At 43.7% G+C, this 17,379-nt stretch overlaps 1 pseudogene; it reads left to right on the top strand.

Annotated features, from left to right (window-relative positions):
- The first annotated feature begins 16,289 nt into the window (after positions 1-16,289).
- Positions 16,290-17,359, top strand: LOC119535462 (annotated as a pseudogene).
- Positions 17,360-17,379: the final 20 nt, after the last annotated feature.

The following is a 17,379-nucleotide window of genomic DNA, read 5'->3' as shown; positions in this document are numbered from 1 at the left end:
TGTGTTGATGCCTTACTCTGGACATTTTCATGGCCTTCAGACTGTAAATTTGTAACCAAATAAACCCCCTTTATAAAAGCCAATCCGTTTCTGGTATTTTGCATAATGGCAGCATTACCAAACTGGAACAGTGCCCAAATGGCCTCTGCACATAAAGCACTTAGGAAAAGAACCTTATCCACAGTGGCCTTTGAGAGACTAAAGAGCCAGACAGGCTTCAGAGAGTCTCAGCATGATTGACGACTGCTCATGGGCTTTACCTCTGATGAGTCCCTACAATTGCTATGATTATGGATCAAGCATAAATGGACACTCCCTGATTTATATATACATTATAGTCTCAAAAAATAAAAGAAAGCAGTATTTAGAGTCAGGAAACCTGTGTTTTGAATCTGTTCTTAGCTGGTTGTTGATGTTGGCAGAGTCACTTTCCATACCTCTTCCTTAGTTTTCTCCTCTGTAAACTGAAGGTGGATAATAGGCATCAAGGGCCTTAAAAATGTCCATACTGTCTCAGGAATTCTACTTTTATGACTCTTACCTGAGGGATTATCCAGAAATATTGCTAGAAAAGTTTAAACATCAAGGTGCACATCACAGTATTTATTTACAATATGGAGAACCTAGAGAAGAATGGAGGATCCGATATCAGAGGTAAATTCATGGAGTGAAAAATCATGCAACTATTAAAAAGTAGAGTTAAGATGCATGTAAGATAGCAGAATTGAATGCTTATAATATATTGTATCAATGCCTTCCAGCAAAAAACCCACCAGAAACACACCTGCAGTGGAACAAGTTAGGTTTATTACATACTGTAGTGAGAGAAAACGCACACCATGGGGAACTGTGGGGTGTCTGAGTAAGAAGGTGTTAGGAAGGTCTTATTATAGGATTTAGGCTAGTGATAGATGATTTGGGGAGGGTGTTAGGATTGGATGCTGTGAGGACGTGAGGGGAATTCTATGACCAGGTATCTTAATAAAGCTTATCTAGAAGGAGGGAAGACTAGACAGAAGCAAAATCTGTAACTGGTAAAGAAACAATAGTCTCTAGTAAAAAAATAGTAATAAAAAAAGAAACAATAGTCATTCATATTAGCTGGGATGGGGGGTGTTTTGATCGGTCATTTTGTGGTTTGGACAATGTTTGTGTTTTGTCTGTGGTCAGGCATGATTCTGGAGAGGTCTTGTTTTTGGCTTGATCCGTCATGGTCACAGAATGGCCTGGCCTCATACCGTTCTGTGAAACTGTTTATGTTCAGCAGAACACCCAGGCCCCGGTGTGAGTGCCAGGCCAGCCCCCCATTATCATGGGCAGCTTTTCTCTTTCTCAATTATTGATTTTAAAAGCACAACATGAAATTGAATATACAAAATAAGAGTATTATTTTTAATTTTGTAAAGGTTGTATGAAAAGAAATACATACTGCAGGTGCACCATAATCAAATTAATGAGGTGGGAATGAACATAATTTTTTCCAGTTTTTAATTTTCTTCCTACTTTTCAGGATTTCTTGCTCTGTTTTTTTAAAATCAGAGGTTGCTTCTGTAAGAGAAAATAAACTATAAAGGACAGTTAGATATAATTGTAAACTGAGTAAGAACTTCCGTTTATAATGGGAGGTATTGAACTTGATGATCTCCAGTCCCTTTTTCAAAAAGTAACTTTTTATTTTGAGATAATTATACATTCACATGTGGTTGTAAGAAGTAATACACAGAAACCTGATACCGGTTTCCCCTAGTGGTAACATCTTGCATTATCATACCAAGAAATTGATATTAATACAATTCAGTGCCTCTTTGATTTCAACATTCAAAGACTCAGGGTGCCTTCACTCCTAGTGGACGGTCCTTAGAAGGAGTGGACAGAGCAACAACCTAGCATTTATTAATTTGGTAGGAAAGCATCACCAGCAGGATCTATGTTTGATGCGAGCTTAAGAGGTTCCCCATTGTAAGGAGAGAGCAGTTTAGCTGCCATAAATTCTTTCACGCCAAAAAAAGTCAGCAGGATCTCGTAATTTTGGATGGACCTTCACCAGAAGATGGAATGAAATCATGGTGTGAAACCTCATCTGTACAGCCAATGTCACTCTTGTTTGCCTGCATGATGTTTGGTGGAAACAGCCGTGTAGAACGAGCTCCCTGTGTAGTAACAGTACCTGCTCATGGCCAGGAGATGGGGTATTGTAGGCAGTGGCACAAAAGCAGACTTCTGTGCTCCTGAAGGGATGAATGATGCACAAAGCAACTGGGAAATGCGGTGACAGTAGCAAGTCTTAACTCTTTTCACACAAACTAGTTGGTGCTAGGTCCTGGGAGGTTACAAAGGAAGTAAGAGAAATTTTAAATGTCTACCATGTGCCCCGTGCTTTATGTAGAATAGCTCATGTAATAAGATGCTTAAAATGGTATTTTCCTGTCTCCGCTTTGGCTGAGCTCCATAAGCTAAACACAGAAACACTAGATGTCATATACCATTGCATTCTAAGGTGCAAATTCACGAATACAGACCTTTCAAAGGGGATGGTTTTGCAACCTTTAGCCTATCACCCACTTTTTAAAAGGTAAAGTGGGAAGAAGGCATGAGAGAAAAGTGCTTGGAGAAATCTGTTGGGGAAAAGAAAAAAGCTTTTTTGAAGCCGATAGTCTCCTCTCTGGGCTTGGCAGATGTTTAATGCTGCTCTTTCCATCATGAGACACTTTAGCAAGTTTCTCTGAGGTTTTCCTACTGGAAACTTCCAATTGTAATTCTCATTAAGAGTCAGAACCTGAGGAGACAGTGCCCTGGGGTGAAGCAGAGACCCAGCCAGCAGGCTTGAAAGGACAGACCTTGCAGTTCCCCTGTGGGGGTGGCAACGGGGAGGGAGACACTTGATTGGTTTCAGATTGAAAATTTAACTAATTTTGGATAAACATTTTAGTAGCGGAAAATCAGTCTTAATTACCATATTGAAACCGTTCTAGTAAGTAGAAGTGACTGCAGAACTATGGCATCTTTCCAAGGTGCCATCAAGTAGGACAGGACATAGAGAAGGCAGTGCGTTGTTGAAAGCAGGGATAGGACAAATACGGACTTGTTTTGAACTGAACCATTGGGTTCAGACTCTTAATTAAGCTAGTTACATTTGGAAAAGTAAACAGCAATGAGACGGTAACCTAGTGTGGGATTTCGGCTCCCTCTCCTACTGCTGACATTGAAGACACCATGGAAGTGAGAAGGAAGTTGAAGCATCTGAGAAAATAATGCAAACACAGTGAGAACCTCTTAGAGAGATTGGGATAGTAGGAGTGTGGTATGTTTGGGTGTGTGAATACATTTTGGGGCATGGGAGTGGGGGTGGAGAGGAGCAGCCCAGAACCAGAGGGGCCAGGATGCTCTCCGAATGAGAATAAACTTAGGAAAAGCTTTGAAATCATGCCCCTTTTTTCTCCCACCCCCTATTATTGTATGTAAATAAGTGCTTCCTCTGTGGCCACTTTGTGGCAAAGAGAAGCAGCAAGACCTGAGATGGTGGAGAAACTTGAGGGTCAGGCTCACATCTGGCTGGGGCAGGAAGCAGGTAACAGCAGGTATAGACTTACCTGCCTACCCCTGAGTGTTCCTCCTTCCCCAGGAGTGTCCACCTGTTTTGAGCGCTGGCTCATCCCAAACGGAGATAACGGGATTTTCCCTGAGCACACAGTCAGTTGGGGAGGAGCAGCACATGGAAATATGTATGTCCAGATGTGATAGCAGAGAGTGCCCCCAGGCAGGCCCTCCTCACGCCCCACTCCCTGAATCACCAAGAAGGGATCAAACTAGATTTAGGCCTAAGTTGTTCCCCAGGTGCAAATTATCAGCTAAGGTAGCGGCTATACCCCAGGGAGTGTGAGCTCACACACAGAAGGAGAGGAAGACACCAGAGGAGAGTACCTACAATCAAAACAAAGGGCATTGAACTGGAAACTTCCAAAGATGAAGCCGATCTAATAGACTAGGCAGAAAACAATGTTCAAAGAAGCAAAATAAATATCCTTATAAAGATAAGGGAGGATATTGGTAGCATGAAGCAGGAATAAGCAGTTATTATAACAATCAGATAAGAAAACATATTAGTTGACATAAAAACTTGGTAGATGAGTTGAAGAGCAGAATGGATAAAGCAAAGAGCAAATTAGTGAATTAAAAGATCAGATTGAGGAACTCACCCAGAAGGCATAAGAAAAGGATGAAATATGAGAAAACATATCACACATTAAGAGAGACGTAGGAGAAAAGAACTGCCAATACCTGTGCAATAGGAGTCCTAGAAGAAAAAAATAAATAAATAAATGGAAGGGATACATGCTTGAAAAAATAAAGACAGATTTTTCCAGATTTAAAGGACATTTCACCTCCTTCCACACCATACCCTTTTCCCACCTCCCCTGCTTTCTGCATTGCAGTCACACTGGCTTATTTTGAGTTCTTCTAAGAAGGCTTGATACTTCCTAAGGGATTTAACACCTGCTCTTCCCCCAGCTTGTTCTCCCCTCCCATCCCTCCTATTTCTACACCTGGTTAATTCATATGCATCCTCCAGGTCTCAAATGGAATCCCATTCCTTCAGGGGAGACCCCTCCCCCCGACCAGGTCAGGTCCCTTTGTTATAAGCTCCCATAGCCCTGATGTAGCCAGTGTAATTGTATTTAAATAATTGAGTTATTTCCTGTTTGATGCCTGTCCTACTGGAGGACTGTAAACTGCCTCTGGATAAAGTCTATATTTTTCCCACCATGTCTGTAGTGTCTCCATAAGTATTTGCTGCATGAATGTAGCTACTGAATTTTATACTTCAAGTAGAACATAGAATTTGAATGTAGACCATAAAGGCAGTCGGGTCGAGGAGACAATGGATTCAGAACAGACCTGTCCAGAGTGAAGCATGAGCCGGAAGCTTACAACAGCAAGGGAGGGTGTGGGAATCCGAGCTTGCAGCAAGGCTGGAGAGAAACCAAGGGTACCTCAGTGTGGTAGATTTGACTTAGCAGGAACCCTAATTTAGACGTGTTCTTAATCTTAATGTGCATTCCTGTGGATGTGAACCACTGTAAACAGTATCTCTTGAAGATGCTATTTTTAGCTAAGGAGTAACCCAATGGTTGGGTCTTAATTCGGATAACAGGAGACCTTCCTCAAATGAAGACATTCACACACAACCCGAGAAAGCTATAGGGCGGAGCCAGGAGCCGGAAGCCGGAAGTCGGAAGCCGGAAGTCTGCAGGAACCCGGAAGAGAAAGGAGAGGGTATCTTCTCGTGAGAAGGAAGCCAAGGAACTTAAGGGGTGCCGGCCAGCCAGAGGGTTGCCAGCTTTGCGAGGAAGAAAACTTTCTGGACTCTGAAACCGTGAGTCAATAAATTACTGTTGTTTAAGCAGAAACAGTTTGTGCTGTACAAAATTGCCGCCTAGCTCATAAGGGGTAAGACTGAAGCACACTGGGAGGGGTGAGAAATCCGAGGGAGAGAGTTGAGCCGGAGAGAAGCGCCAAATCCAAGAGTGGTCCTCTAGAGAAAGCCCTTAGCAGAAGAGAGATGGTGGTACCCTCCGAGAGGTTTTGGTGCAAGAATGACCAGCGTTTGACCCCAGGGGTTGCACTTACTAGCTGTGTGTGCCTTGGGTCAGTCACTTACTTTTCTGGGACTTTTTCTGTTTTGTAATCTCTGGGAGTAGGGTGGTTTTGAGGATGAGATTTGAGTTCTTGGTGAAAGCGTCTGGCACAGGATAGTTATTCAGGGAATATCATTTCTGTCCTTTTGGGTTTAGCGTTTTCTTTGTGCAAAAATGGAAGAAGCTGGGAATTTCATGTAATCTGGCTCTCTCAAAGTCAAGAGCACTGCTGCAGGGGGTTGTATTTGGGATAGAGCCTCCCGAGTAGGGATTTTCCAAGCATTACTGTTACTCCTATTGAATCCCATTTCTTATGGTTATTTAGCCTTTAGCATTTAACATGAAGTTCCTAAACCTTATTCTCTTTGCTATATGAGGATGTTAAGATATTTTCCAACTTAAAATGCCTTGCAATACAATAACTGACAACTTGAATGGTTGATTCTATTCCCAATCAGTGTCCCAAATGAGATTATTTTAACCCTCCAAATCTGCCTTGGCCTATACAGCAGCCACTAGCCACTTGTGTCTCTTTTTATTTAAGTTAATTAAAATTAAGTAAAATGAAACATTGAGCTCCTCAGTCTTGAGAGCCACATTTCAAGTGCTCAGTAGCCACGTGGTGGCTAGTGCCTACCTTAGTGGATGGCACAGATCTAGAACGTTTCTGTCATAGCCAACAGTTCTATTAGCACTGCTCCAAATACCTAGATGTCATTCCCTAATTTAAGCACCAGTGATAACAGGAGCTACACCAGCCACAATTCCTTTGAGGACCTGCTGTGGTTCCCTCCACATGTGCCATTTGGGGAGGATCCTCAGGTACCTGGACGGGAGCTCTAGAACCTGAGCCTCTGTTGTCGGCTCCTTCACTACGTCCCACATTTCTCCCAAGAGATGTCTGAGAATCTGTGCTTAAAGAATTCTCTTCTTGTTGACCTCTTCCCCTTTCCCCCATGATCATGATTGAGCTTGAGATGAAATGGACCCCAGGTTGTTCTGTCTTTTGTCAAACTGTGCTTGACATTGGTTGAAAAGAGCAATTCTAGGCTGAGATTTATATGCACACACTCATAAATACATACATGCATACAGTTGAGGACTTGGTGATTGAATTTTTGTCTTTAAACCTCTTATGGTGAATCAAGAAAACTTTTTTGCTTCTAAAATTAATATCTATGGCTGATGTTAATTTTATTTCAGAACCAGGGGTTAGTATAATCTCTGTAACTCCATTACATCTGAAGTAACACTTTAAAGTATTAAAAAAATAAATATTTGTACTGTTGGCAACTGTGCATTGCTCCTTCACCAAATACCCAAATGGAGGAAAAAATAAAAGCTTCCTCTCTGTTTTGGATCGTTAGAGCAAAGCTCTAGGAGGGGATTTATAACTACACAGTTACAAATTATGAATGTGCATTTGTTCAAGAACTGTACCCTGTTGATTTGCTATTTAGTTTTTTTATTGCTGGCTTTTTGCATTGCTCTATAGGAGACTGGCTGCAGATTTGGCTGCTGCTCAAAGAGAGGAGTCGCCAGGGACATTGTTCCTATTCAGAAATGCATGGGGTGTATCGAAGACTGAGCTTGCAAACTTGTATATTAAAACCCATACATTATCCACACAATGAAAATCCTCATCCCACTCGACATGGGAGGCTTGGGGCCGAGTGTGAACCAAGGACTCTCATGTTGGAGATGGCTGAAGGAATTCTCAGAGCTGCCTGATTACCTAGTGTAGTGTTTTCTAACCCAGCTTGGCAAAGTCCTTGGGGTTTCTTTAAAGACCACCAGAGGAGGTGGTGGGGTGGAGGGGGAAAGTGGGGCAAGGCATGAGGCTGCCCCTTTCCTCTAACACAGCACCTCAGCTTTTATGTATTCTACACTTTGGGCTTCCAAGTATGTTCCCTTTAAACAAAAGCATGCCCAAAACATTTCACAATGGAAGCAAGAAGCTCTCTTGTGGGATCAAAGGGCTTGTGTAAGAATGAGATTGGCTGTGCGCTTGTTTTCTTTCTGAGTAGAAGCTGTGGAGCAATGGGTATTGACCAGTATCCCTCAAACCCTTCATATGTGTGATGGCTCATTTCAGTTAATGCATACCATTTATTTTTGTTCCAAGTGCTGTCTGTTGGACTGTACACAGAGGCAAGTGGGCCATGTAGTGAAGTAGAGAGGGAGGAGGACATGGGGCAGGGAGAGGGTGGAGGGAGAGCTGGATGTCAGCCAGTGTCACGGAAAGATCAATGTGAGGACTCGGCACCAAGGAGTTATAATCGCGCTGAACAGGGCTGTACAGAATCATCCTCAGTCACACAGGGCTGAGGAACAATCTAGTTGATACTGCAAGAACTGTGGAAAGATTTCCTTTTTAGACATTCTGAAATGGACCTTTTTGTCTTATTAATGTTCACTTTTTAAGTCCATCAGTCATGCTGCTGAAAATTCTAGTCTGTCAGTGAAAGTGTGGAGAGCATATTCTATTTGAGAACCCCTGCACAAAGGATGAAAGAAGCTGGTGTCCGGGCTTGTTCATGCTCTTAGCAGCTCTGTGCCCCTCCCAGGACAGTGGCCATCTATCTCTGAGGCTCACCTGGAAGTTAATAAACCTTAAGCCTCAGGGCCCCTCCCTTGCATGGTTTCTCGTGAGTGCTGGGAGTGGCTGGGAGTTGTAGAGTATTTGAAGAGAGGGAGAAGCCAGGCTGCCATCAGGAAACATTTCTATATAAACATTTTTGTAAATTGCTGAAGAACTCACAGAAGAAAGGGACCCAAATGTCCAAGATTCCAGTGATTTCTTGTGATTTTAATTGCAATTTTAAAAGAAAGTATACCCTCCCCCCCCCAGCCAAATTATGCCAGATGCAGGCCCATAGAACCTGCATTTACCAGTGGGCCCAACCCCTCCCTGATTCCACAGGCTCCTCTTATCTCCAGGTTCCACACATGTCTTTCTAACTTTAGGTCTCTCAACCTGCTTTGCCTGCCTCACTGGCCCTGTCTGGTAACTGAGGGCCAATTTGGTATTAGGGCTCATTTCAGAACCCCAGGAGGGGTCATAGCCTTGACTCTATTAACTCTGGAGGGTGTTACAGACACTTTTCCCTCAAGTGCCCCAAGGACCCATGACAAGCTCACAGGAGCTAGCCTGGGTGCCCAGCAGAAGCCAGTGGCTGCAGAAGGGTGGACATAGTAGTAATTTCTCCTTGCCCAGCTGCCAGGCCAGTCCCCTGAGTTCCCACCTCTAGCCCCCAGTTCATGCCATAGGTGGATGGTGCTGGTAATGGAGATGCCTCTTCATTCCTTGTTGCCTGCCAGCTTCAAGGACATGTGCTGTGTGTAGGATTCAGGCCTTTCCCTGTGCCCAGCCCCCAGCGCTCCTGATGCTGACGCTCACTCCTCCTGAGACAATGCATCAGCAGCCTGGAGACCCTGGCCTGCTTTTCCTTCAGATATGGTTAAACCACTACCCCCAAACTCCAGGAAGACAGTCATGGGGTACTTCCTGGCTTTTCACTTGGCTGGGAGTCACAAAGTTGAGTTCTTATGTTCCGAAAGGGCCGTGGTTTTCTATGCACTGTGACCTCAGTCCCTGTGTATGGACCTGTGTGTAGCAGAGGAGAGCTGAGTGCACTGATCTGCTGGTGATGCCACACTGTGGCCCACGGTCTCCCCCATCGACTCCAGTGGACCCTTTCTCCATCACATTGACTAAGCCTTCCCAGCAGTCTCAGTCTTGTGCCATCCCTGCCAGTTGCCTGAGGTTCCATATAAAGATACCTCCCAAGGAGCAGTATTCCCAGATACTGGGTAGGGAAGTGCTCCTTTGGCCCTGCCACATCCTTGACTGTGGGACCAAGCTCTGACTAAGTGGGTATACTGTGAGACCAAGGCTCTTATTACTTTTCTCCTTGAGTCAGGCCTAGAGGGAGCACACAGTGAAGAAAGCCATGCGGTCTGCTCCATCTCCTTCCTTTCATATCTGTGCATTAAACCATTATTTTTTTCAAGTAATTTGAGTGTGACTTCTCTTCCCTTTCCTTCTCCCTTTGTTCCATCCACTATAGTCAGGGTCCAGTCACATGGGCTCCTGTGTCCATTTCAAGTCCCTGGACAACCTAGGGCAGAAGAAGTCATGCTCTCTTTCTGCACAGAAGGGGACTTAGGAAAGTAGGGATAGACTCTTGGAAACTCTTGGGTCCTTTAAGGGCCTGTTCCTGTGCTAGGGAAGTATCCACTTCTGTGAATAAAATCAAAGCCTCAGGCACATTTAGCTCCAGAACTGGTATATCTAATGCATCAAGAACTTGCTTGATCTCTTGGTCTTCTTGTCATTGATATTTATTTGCTGTTTTATTGTTTTTCTACCTAGTCTCTAGACTGATTGGTTAATATTCTGGTTTCTGAACTTCCGCTCCATTTTCTGGATTTATTTCTTTTTGGTTGTTAGGGTCTCTGTGAACTGATAATATGTAATCCCAACTACCTCTCTTCATCCCCAAGTAACACTCATTCACTTTGGCTTGGCCTCCAGATCTAAATTTCGGCGGTCTTTGCTTTGCAAGGTAGTTTGTGACCATATAAATGACAATGCAATCTGAAGGCATGCGAAGTAATCTTGATAATAAATGTGAGAAATTACCATTGTTCTATGACATTTAAACATTTTGTCAAAGCATTAAAAATTCTGTTATTTTTGGTTATAAATGTGGCCCACAGTCTGCCCAGTCGAACTCGTAGTGGACCCATTCTCCATCATCATTGACTAAGACTTCCCCCCAGTCTCAATCCTGTGCCAGTTGCCTGAGGTTCCATATAAAGATATGTCACAAGGAGCAGTATTCCCAGGATGAAAAAATGGTAAAACTATTTGTTTAGTACATTGTAATTTAAAACAGTGATGTTGAAAATATTTATTTCTTTGTAAAAAACTTATCAAGAGAGTTTGAATGGCACTCGCCTTCTTTTCATCATCTAACTTACGGTATAGTGTGAGTGTCTTTTCTGTGCCTTGGTGAATTGTCAATTTTCTAAGTTTGGATCAACTTCCAACATTTTATTCTTTGCACTTTCAAAGTCATGAAATATCTCTGAGATTTCTTTTAATGTTAAAGTTTTTGTTGGTGTTGCTTCTTCTGGAACATAGTCATGCTTTTTGTCACAATTGCTTTACTCATTTATGCTGATAAATTCACCTTCTCCAAGTTCCTCTGGCTGTACATCAAGATTCTCTCGAATGGTGGCAGTGTCAGCTTTCCCATGGTCAGTGGCATCTTCTGTAACTCCATTTGCATCAAATTCAGATTTCATTTTCAGCATTATTGTTTTTTGTTTCTTTGCTGCATTTTCATCTTTATTGGCTGATTCTCTCTTTCACATATCCATTTTGGTAAAGTGCCATGTGGGCTTAGACTAGGCGACAAGGAGGCAGTGCAATTCCACGCTTTGCTGTCTGTGCATGAACTGAATGACACATGCGCAGAAGTGACACGATTGGTCACTGGTCGTGGTGAGCACCTGCTATTTACGTAGTGATTTATGGATTGAAGAACTGGCAGGGAAGTTTGCACTCTATGCAATTACTCATAGTTAATATACCGTGATAACTGAAACTTGAGCAGTGTTGTCAGGTGAATGGTGGTATTTAACTAAACCCTGGTGACTGCAATAGGACAATTGCCTGTTCTCTTTTCCTGGACAGCTCATACTGAGTAGGATCATGTCCTGTAGGTATTCATTCATTCATTTGACTTACAAGTAATTATTGAATGGTTATGTTATCCAAGCCACTTTGTTAGACATTAAGGACCCAGGGGTGAAAGATAAACATAGATCCTGCCTGGAGGAGAAAATAAACAATGATTATATATATATATATAGGATTGTTACAAATGTGATAAAGGGAGAGTAGAGGTTGCTATTAGATTATGTATCAGGTGGTCTGAGCCTGCTTTGGAGATCAGGGACATGTTTCTTGAGGAAGAGATATTTGAACTGATCTCTGAAGGATTAGAAGATAAGGGAGAGGGGCAGAGAACAGAAAGGGAGGGGGCCTGAAAGAAAGGGGAGTGGCAGGTGTGTGGTGAACAGGATATGAGTGGGTACAGGGAGGTGCCTGGAGGGGCGGGCAGGTGCCAGGTCCCAAGGGGCTAGACAGCTCCTGCAAGAAATTTATCATATGGGTCTCTATCTTTAATAAGAGTATTGGGAAGCCATGTAGTAGCTTTAAGCAATAAAAATCAGAATTGTATATTTTTAAAAAGTTACTTTGGATGTTGAGTGCAGTATAGATTGGGGGATAGGATGGATAAGAGTGGATGAGGGAGACAGTTAAAGGCAGGTGTCAAAGTCCAGAGTGAGGATGAAGGGTGAGATGGAGAGGAGTGGATAGATTGAAGGCTAAGGAGGAGGAAAGGGTCAAAGATGAGGCCAAGTGTCTGGTTTTTTTGGGCAACCGTGTGAAATTAAGGCTGTGGAGGATGATGAATGGGAAGCTATCAGGCATTCAAGGGAAAGGAAGATGCAAATCTGACAGGTCAGTCCTAGCATGACCCTGCACATCTGCTTAAATTTTGTGTCCTGGGTGCCTTGCTTGCCTCACCCTAGTCCCAGCCCTAGGTCCAGGCCCAGAGTCTCCAAAGGACAAAGGACAGTTTCAAGGATCACAGCACCAATGAGGGGCAGTTGGTCCTTAGCTGTACAGCAAAACCCTAAGAGGATCAGGATTTTTTGAAACAGGGGGTCTCAGCAAATCTCACAGCAAATGTGAATTCTCCAGGGCCCAGACCTAGGTAGGCATGGCCTCTCTGGGGCTCGTGGTCCCCACCTTCCCAGTCGACTCCTTAGATGTCACCTGGAACCACGAGAATGACTTGGGCCCTAATGAGTTTCAGCCCCAACTAAGTTCCTGTTTACCTCACTTGTAAGGCATTCAATACAGTAAGAACAAGGGAGCTGATATTCTCAGGACTGTATATCACAAAAGATTTGGGCTATAGCTAACTGGAAGGACCAGAACTGTAGGCCCAGGGAAAAGGCTGATGTCTACGACTCAGGGCTTCCCAATCTAAGATGTGAACATTTGTGCTATCATGTCAACAGGCTGGGAAGACAGAGCCAAAATACAGAGAGGTTCCCTCTACAATTAAAAAAAAAAAAAAAAGGTAGAAGAAAAATGCCTTCACAAATAATCAGAAGAACCTACTTGCCAAGTGCAAAATGATAATAATATTTGAATAATAAACAATTCCTACAAATGGCTGCAATTGAAATTGTTGTGACTTTTTACATGATTAAACCAACATCTTAAGTTTTTCTTGTCATTTTGCTAGCTCTCCAATGCCGTTGATGATTGGCATTCTCTCCTCCTGCACAAAACCATGAGGTTGTACACACATGGTAATAATGCAGCAACTTAAAAAACAGAAGTCTTGAATGTTGAAGCACACTGGCCTGTCCCCTACCCCTCAGGTTGAAACTCCCCAATTCCAGCATCTCAAGTTGTTGGGCAGCTGCCCTCCCCCTGCCTCTACCATTGCTTCCTGAAGGTGGGAGGATTTGATTGACAGGAAATCTTGTTCTTGGAGAGGGGGGCTGCTTATTGAGGGGAATGTGTTGTACTGTAGGGAATACCCAGGGTCAGAGAAACAGACCAGCTTGCTGTGACTTAGTTTGTTTTCAGCTCTATACTGATAGCTGGTCCATTGCAGGAGTTAATAATCTGGTGTTCCTGTAATTGGACAGATGGCAGGGCAACCTCAGACTATCAGGTTTGGCCTCTTACAAAGTTTGTTCATTTTTTCATTCATTCATTCATTCATTCATTCATTGATATTTCTCAAACATCTACATCCGTGGCAGGCATAGGGGACAAAGTGGTGCAAAACCAGAGACAATCCTTGTACAACAGTGAGGAGACAGACATTGACCAGTTACACAAATGCATGATGATGAAAGGAAGTAAGGACTATGGAGGAAAGGAATATGGTGGCTTTAGAACATGCATATGATGGAGAAATCTGCTCAGGTCAAAAAGGCAAGGCAGAGTTTCCCTGAGGAAGGAGCATGTTGCTGAGATGTAAGGGTGAGCAGGGCTGTGCTGGATGGCATGGGGTTCCTGGTGGGGTGTGGGTGGAGGGAGGGCAAGAAGCATTCCTGTCAGTGTCCACAGCATGTGGGAAGATGCTGACGAAGGAGGAATGTGGCACAGTTTAGGGACTGTAAGGAGGCCAGTGTCACTGAAGCACAGAGGAGGGTGGCGCAGTGGAGGGAGCAGGCCCGGAGCAGGCCGGGTCTTTAATCTGGGCTTGGAATCTTTGCCTTTATTCTAAGCAATGAGAAGACATTAAAGAGGGTTCTGGCCCATTTGTGTTTTGTAAAGGGTTACTCCGGCTGCAAATTAGAGAATGGATTATATAGGGTTTCTAGTAAACTTCAAAGGCAAAAATACCCTGATTACCCAAAACATAGAGCCTGCAAGCAATGATTACATTTTGAGTGTTGGAAAAATGGACGTTTTTATTTGATACTTATTCATTCATAATTTGAGGCAGAGAAAGTGAAGGAAAGACACTGACAAGAACCACTTGTATAATTTACTCCTTTCTGGGTCACTAAAAAAACTTCTCCCTCTAACCTTCTCTATACTTAGGACTCTGTTTTAAGGAAGATTTTCAAAATGCTTCCACACAGTATAAACAACACTGGGCTTGGAGTTCAGAGATCCAAGTTCCTGTCCTGACTTCTTCTCCAATTCATTTTCCCTGGCTACTTGGTTTTCTGACAATTGCTTTTGAGGATCAAATGAGAGGATACAGGAAATGGCTGAAAAAATGCAAGGACTCAGAGCTCACTGTTCCTTCCGGGGAGTTCATTTTTTAAGCAATTGATTTCAAATATAATTCATATGTGATTTGAGGGTAAATATTAATGTATATATCCTTTTTCTAGAGCTTCAACATGTAGTTATAAGAATATGAGCATCTATAGTTTACTGTTTGAATTCAACCCACTCAAAGCATATATTTGATGCCAGAGCGAAGAGCCACTTTGGCTAAGAGGAGCACAGTTGTCCTCCGTTTTCTGTTGCTCCTTTTCAGGATTCTCTAGCAGTTTCCTTTAGGAACCCCATCCTGCTATTGTAGGTTAGAGGACACCTATGCCTTTCCTGTTGAGGAAGGTGAACTGGTATCTTGGATTTCTCAGGGCAGAGCTGATTTCAAAGTAGTGCCTTGTTTTCCCTTTACATACACGTACCTGTGGAGAGTCTTCTGTCTGGATTTTGGCACCAGGAATCACGGCCACCATAGTGTTCTGAACTGTATCCAGAAGAATGGGAAGAGAATATTCTCAGTTCATCCTTTTTTCTGTGCATTCACCCACTTCCTTGGGGAGTTTTCAGGGTAACACTTTCACATCTACAAATTGCAAGTGGCAAGGGAGCCTCATTTATACAAGATGACAGAGATTCCACGAAAGGTGTCATGTAACCAGCCTCTTATTCTCAGCTTGGAAAAATAATTGCTGGGCTAACTTATTTTCAAAACCACATGGCGTCTCAGTCTATCCTTTTAAAAGAACAACCTGAATGACACAGTCTGAGGGGGAAAATCTCATTTATTGCATTTAAAAGGAGACACTGCTTGAGCCCTTTACGTTCCCAACCCCGATCCTCCAGCACCAGCTTCTGCCCCCCCAAGTGATAATTAGACATTAGAAGTTGGCTGTGTGATCTCAGCCATTGGCTTTTAAAGGGTGTCTGGGTTTAAAGACAGGCTCCAGTCCTGTGTGGGGCTTTTGTAAGAGAGCTAAGTCTCTCACGTCTAGTGCTTCCTAATCTTGGCCTAAATTGGAGTAAATGCCTTCAGAATGCACAAAAAGTCAACTGGGTTGCCAGCTCTATTGGGATGTCTTTAATTAGGGCCTTCTTTCTGAATGGGCTGCAACTGAATGCTTTTATTTTCTTAATATAACTATTATTTAGTTGGAGGGAAATTCTTGACAATGAATTGAGAACTGTTTTAATTGAAACATAGCCCTAGTCATTAAACCTTTACCTGTCCAGGAAAGGGCCACATGGGGCCAGGGGAAGAGGGGAATTTGACTTCAATCTAAGTCACTCCAGTGTTGTCTAGGGTTGGTTGGATATTTTGGCTGGTTTGCCCCTCACCATTCTTTAATTGTTCCTTTGAGGCTGGTACTGTGTTATGAAGGCCATCTTCCCAGGAAGAGAAGGGCTGGTCTTTAGTTAATGGGTACAAGTGATGGGATCTCCCTACCTGAAGTACTTCTTCAGATGCTGTGAGTAAATTCCACATAATTGCTATCTGTTCAATACCTGTTATTGAGCACCTACTCTGAACCAGGCAGTGGGGATTCAGTAACAGAAAAGGCACAGTACATGCTCTGAAGGTGTCCTAAAATTATCCTCTGCTACAGTTGGGCAAGGCATTTTAGTTTACAAAGCCCTTTGCCATGCATTATTTCATTTAATTCTCAAATTATGAAGATGACAAAGTAGAGGTTATTATCCTCATTTTAAAGATAGAGGAGACTTGAGAGTTCTCGGGACTTGTTTGGTGTCACACAGCTGGGGGTGAAACCTAGGGCTTCACAGCCAGTGTACTTGCCACCCCACCCAGAAGCTCAGAAATGGCGAGGGCTTTCTGTGTAGACTGTCAGTTTATCGAGCACATCCTGCGGACATGGCTGCAGGTGTGCACTGGGTTTATACAGCAAATCTGATAGACCTGGGGTACGTGTGTATTTACTGAGTGAGGATCCTATGGTAAAAATTGCTAGTGGTGAAGTAGTTCTATTACTTGCATACCCGTCACTGCTTTGTGCTTCTTAAAGCCCTCAGGGTGGCCTGTTTCACCGTTTCTGTCTCAACCAGCAGCCTGGCCACACTCTTACCTCCCTCCAAAGCTGTAATTGGGGCTGTCACAGTGGGACGGGAACACTGGGAAGCACAGGGGTGAGAGTGCATTAGGAAGTCAGAGTAAGGGTCTTTCTTGGAGGCCCCAAATTCAAATGCCTTCAGGAATCTGGAGGAGGGTGAAATGCTGAGTGAAACAGGCCAGATGGGGCTTATGGCAAAGTGAAGAAGGCATGGCCCTTCTAAAAGGGTGCCCAGGGCTCAGTTCCAGCTGATGGTTGCCGTGCTGATAATTAGCCCAGGGTTGCCAGATCTTGAAATGTTATTTTTCCCAGAGAATCTGGATATCCAACATTTTATGTAAATTTCTTTGATTGTTAACTAGTTATAGCAAATTGAGACATTTTCAAACCTCTGTGGTTTGAAACAAACAGAACTTGGGAATCTCCCTTTTGAACGTCTACTTGTTATCATTGTTGCTCCAAGGCAGAAGAGGCGCTGCCTGGCCTTCCACTCACTGTGTCCACAAACAGTGTGTGGGATCCACCGAGGCCGAACAAAGTGCTGAGTGAGGTACAAGCCCCCGTTGAGCGAATGTCACCCGGCCTTGGACGACCCGACGCCGACCACATGAACCTCCTCGGCATGATCTTCATCATGTGCGGCCTCATGCTTAAGCTGAAGTGGGTGTGCTTGGGTCGCAGTCTACTGCTCCGTCATCAGCTTTGCCAACTCCTGGAGCTCAGAGGACACCGAGCAGACAATGAGTAGCTTCATGCCATCCATCTCTGTGGTGATGATGTCCTATCTGCAGAACACGCAGCCCATGAAGCCCCACCAGTGATGCCAGGCCAGAGGGGTCCC

The sequence above is a fragment of the Choloepus didactylus genome, chromosome 5 (assembly GCF_015220235.1).
Source record: "Choloepus didactylus isolate mChoDid1 chromosome 5, mChoDid1.pri, whole genome shotgun sequence".
NCBI lineage: Eukaryota > Metazoa > Chordata > Mammalia > Pilosa > Megalonychidae > Choloepus > Choloepus didactylus.
Note: the sequence above shows the minus strand (reverse complement) of the source record. Positions and strands in the feature narration are given on the sequence as shown.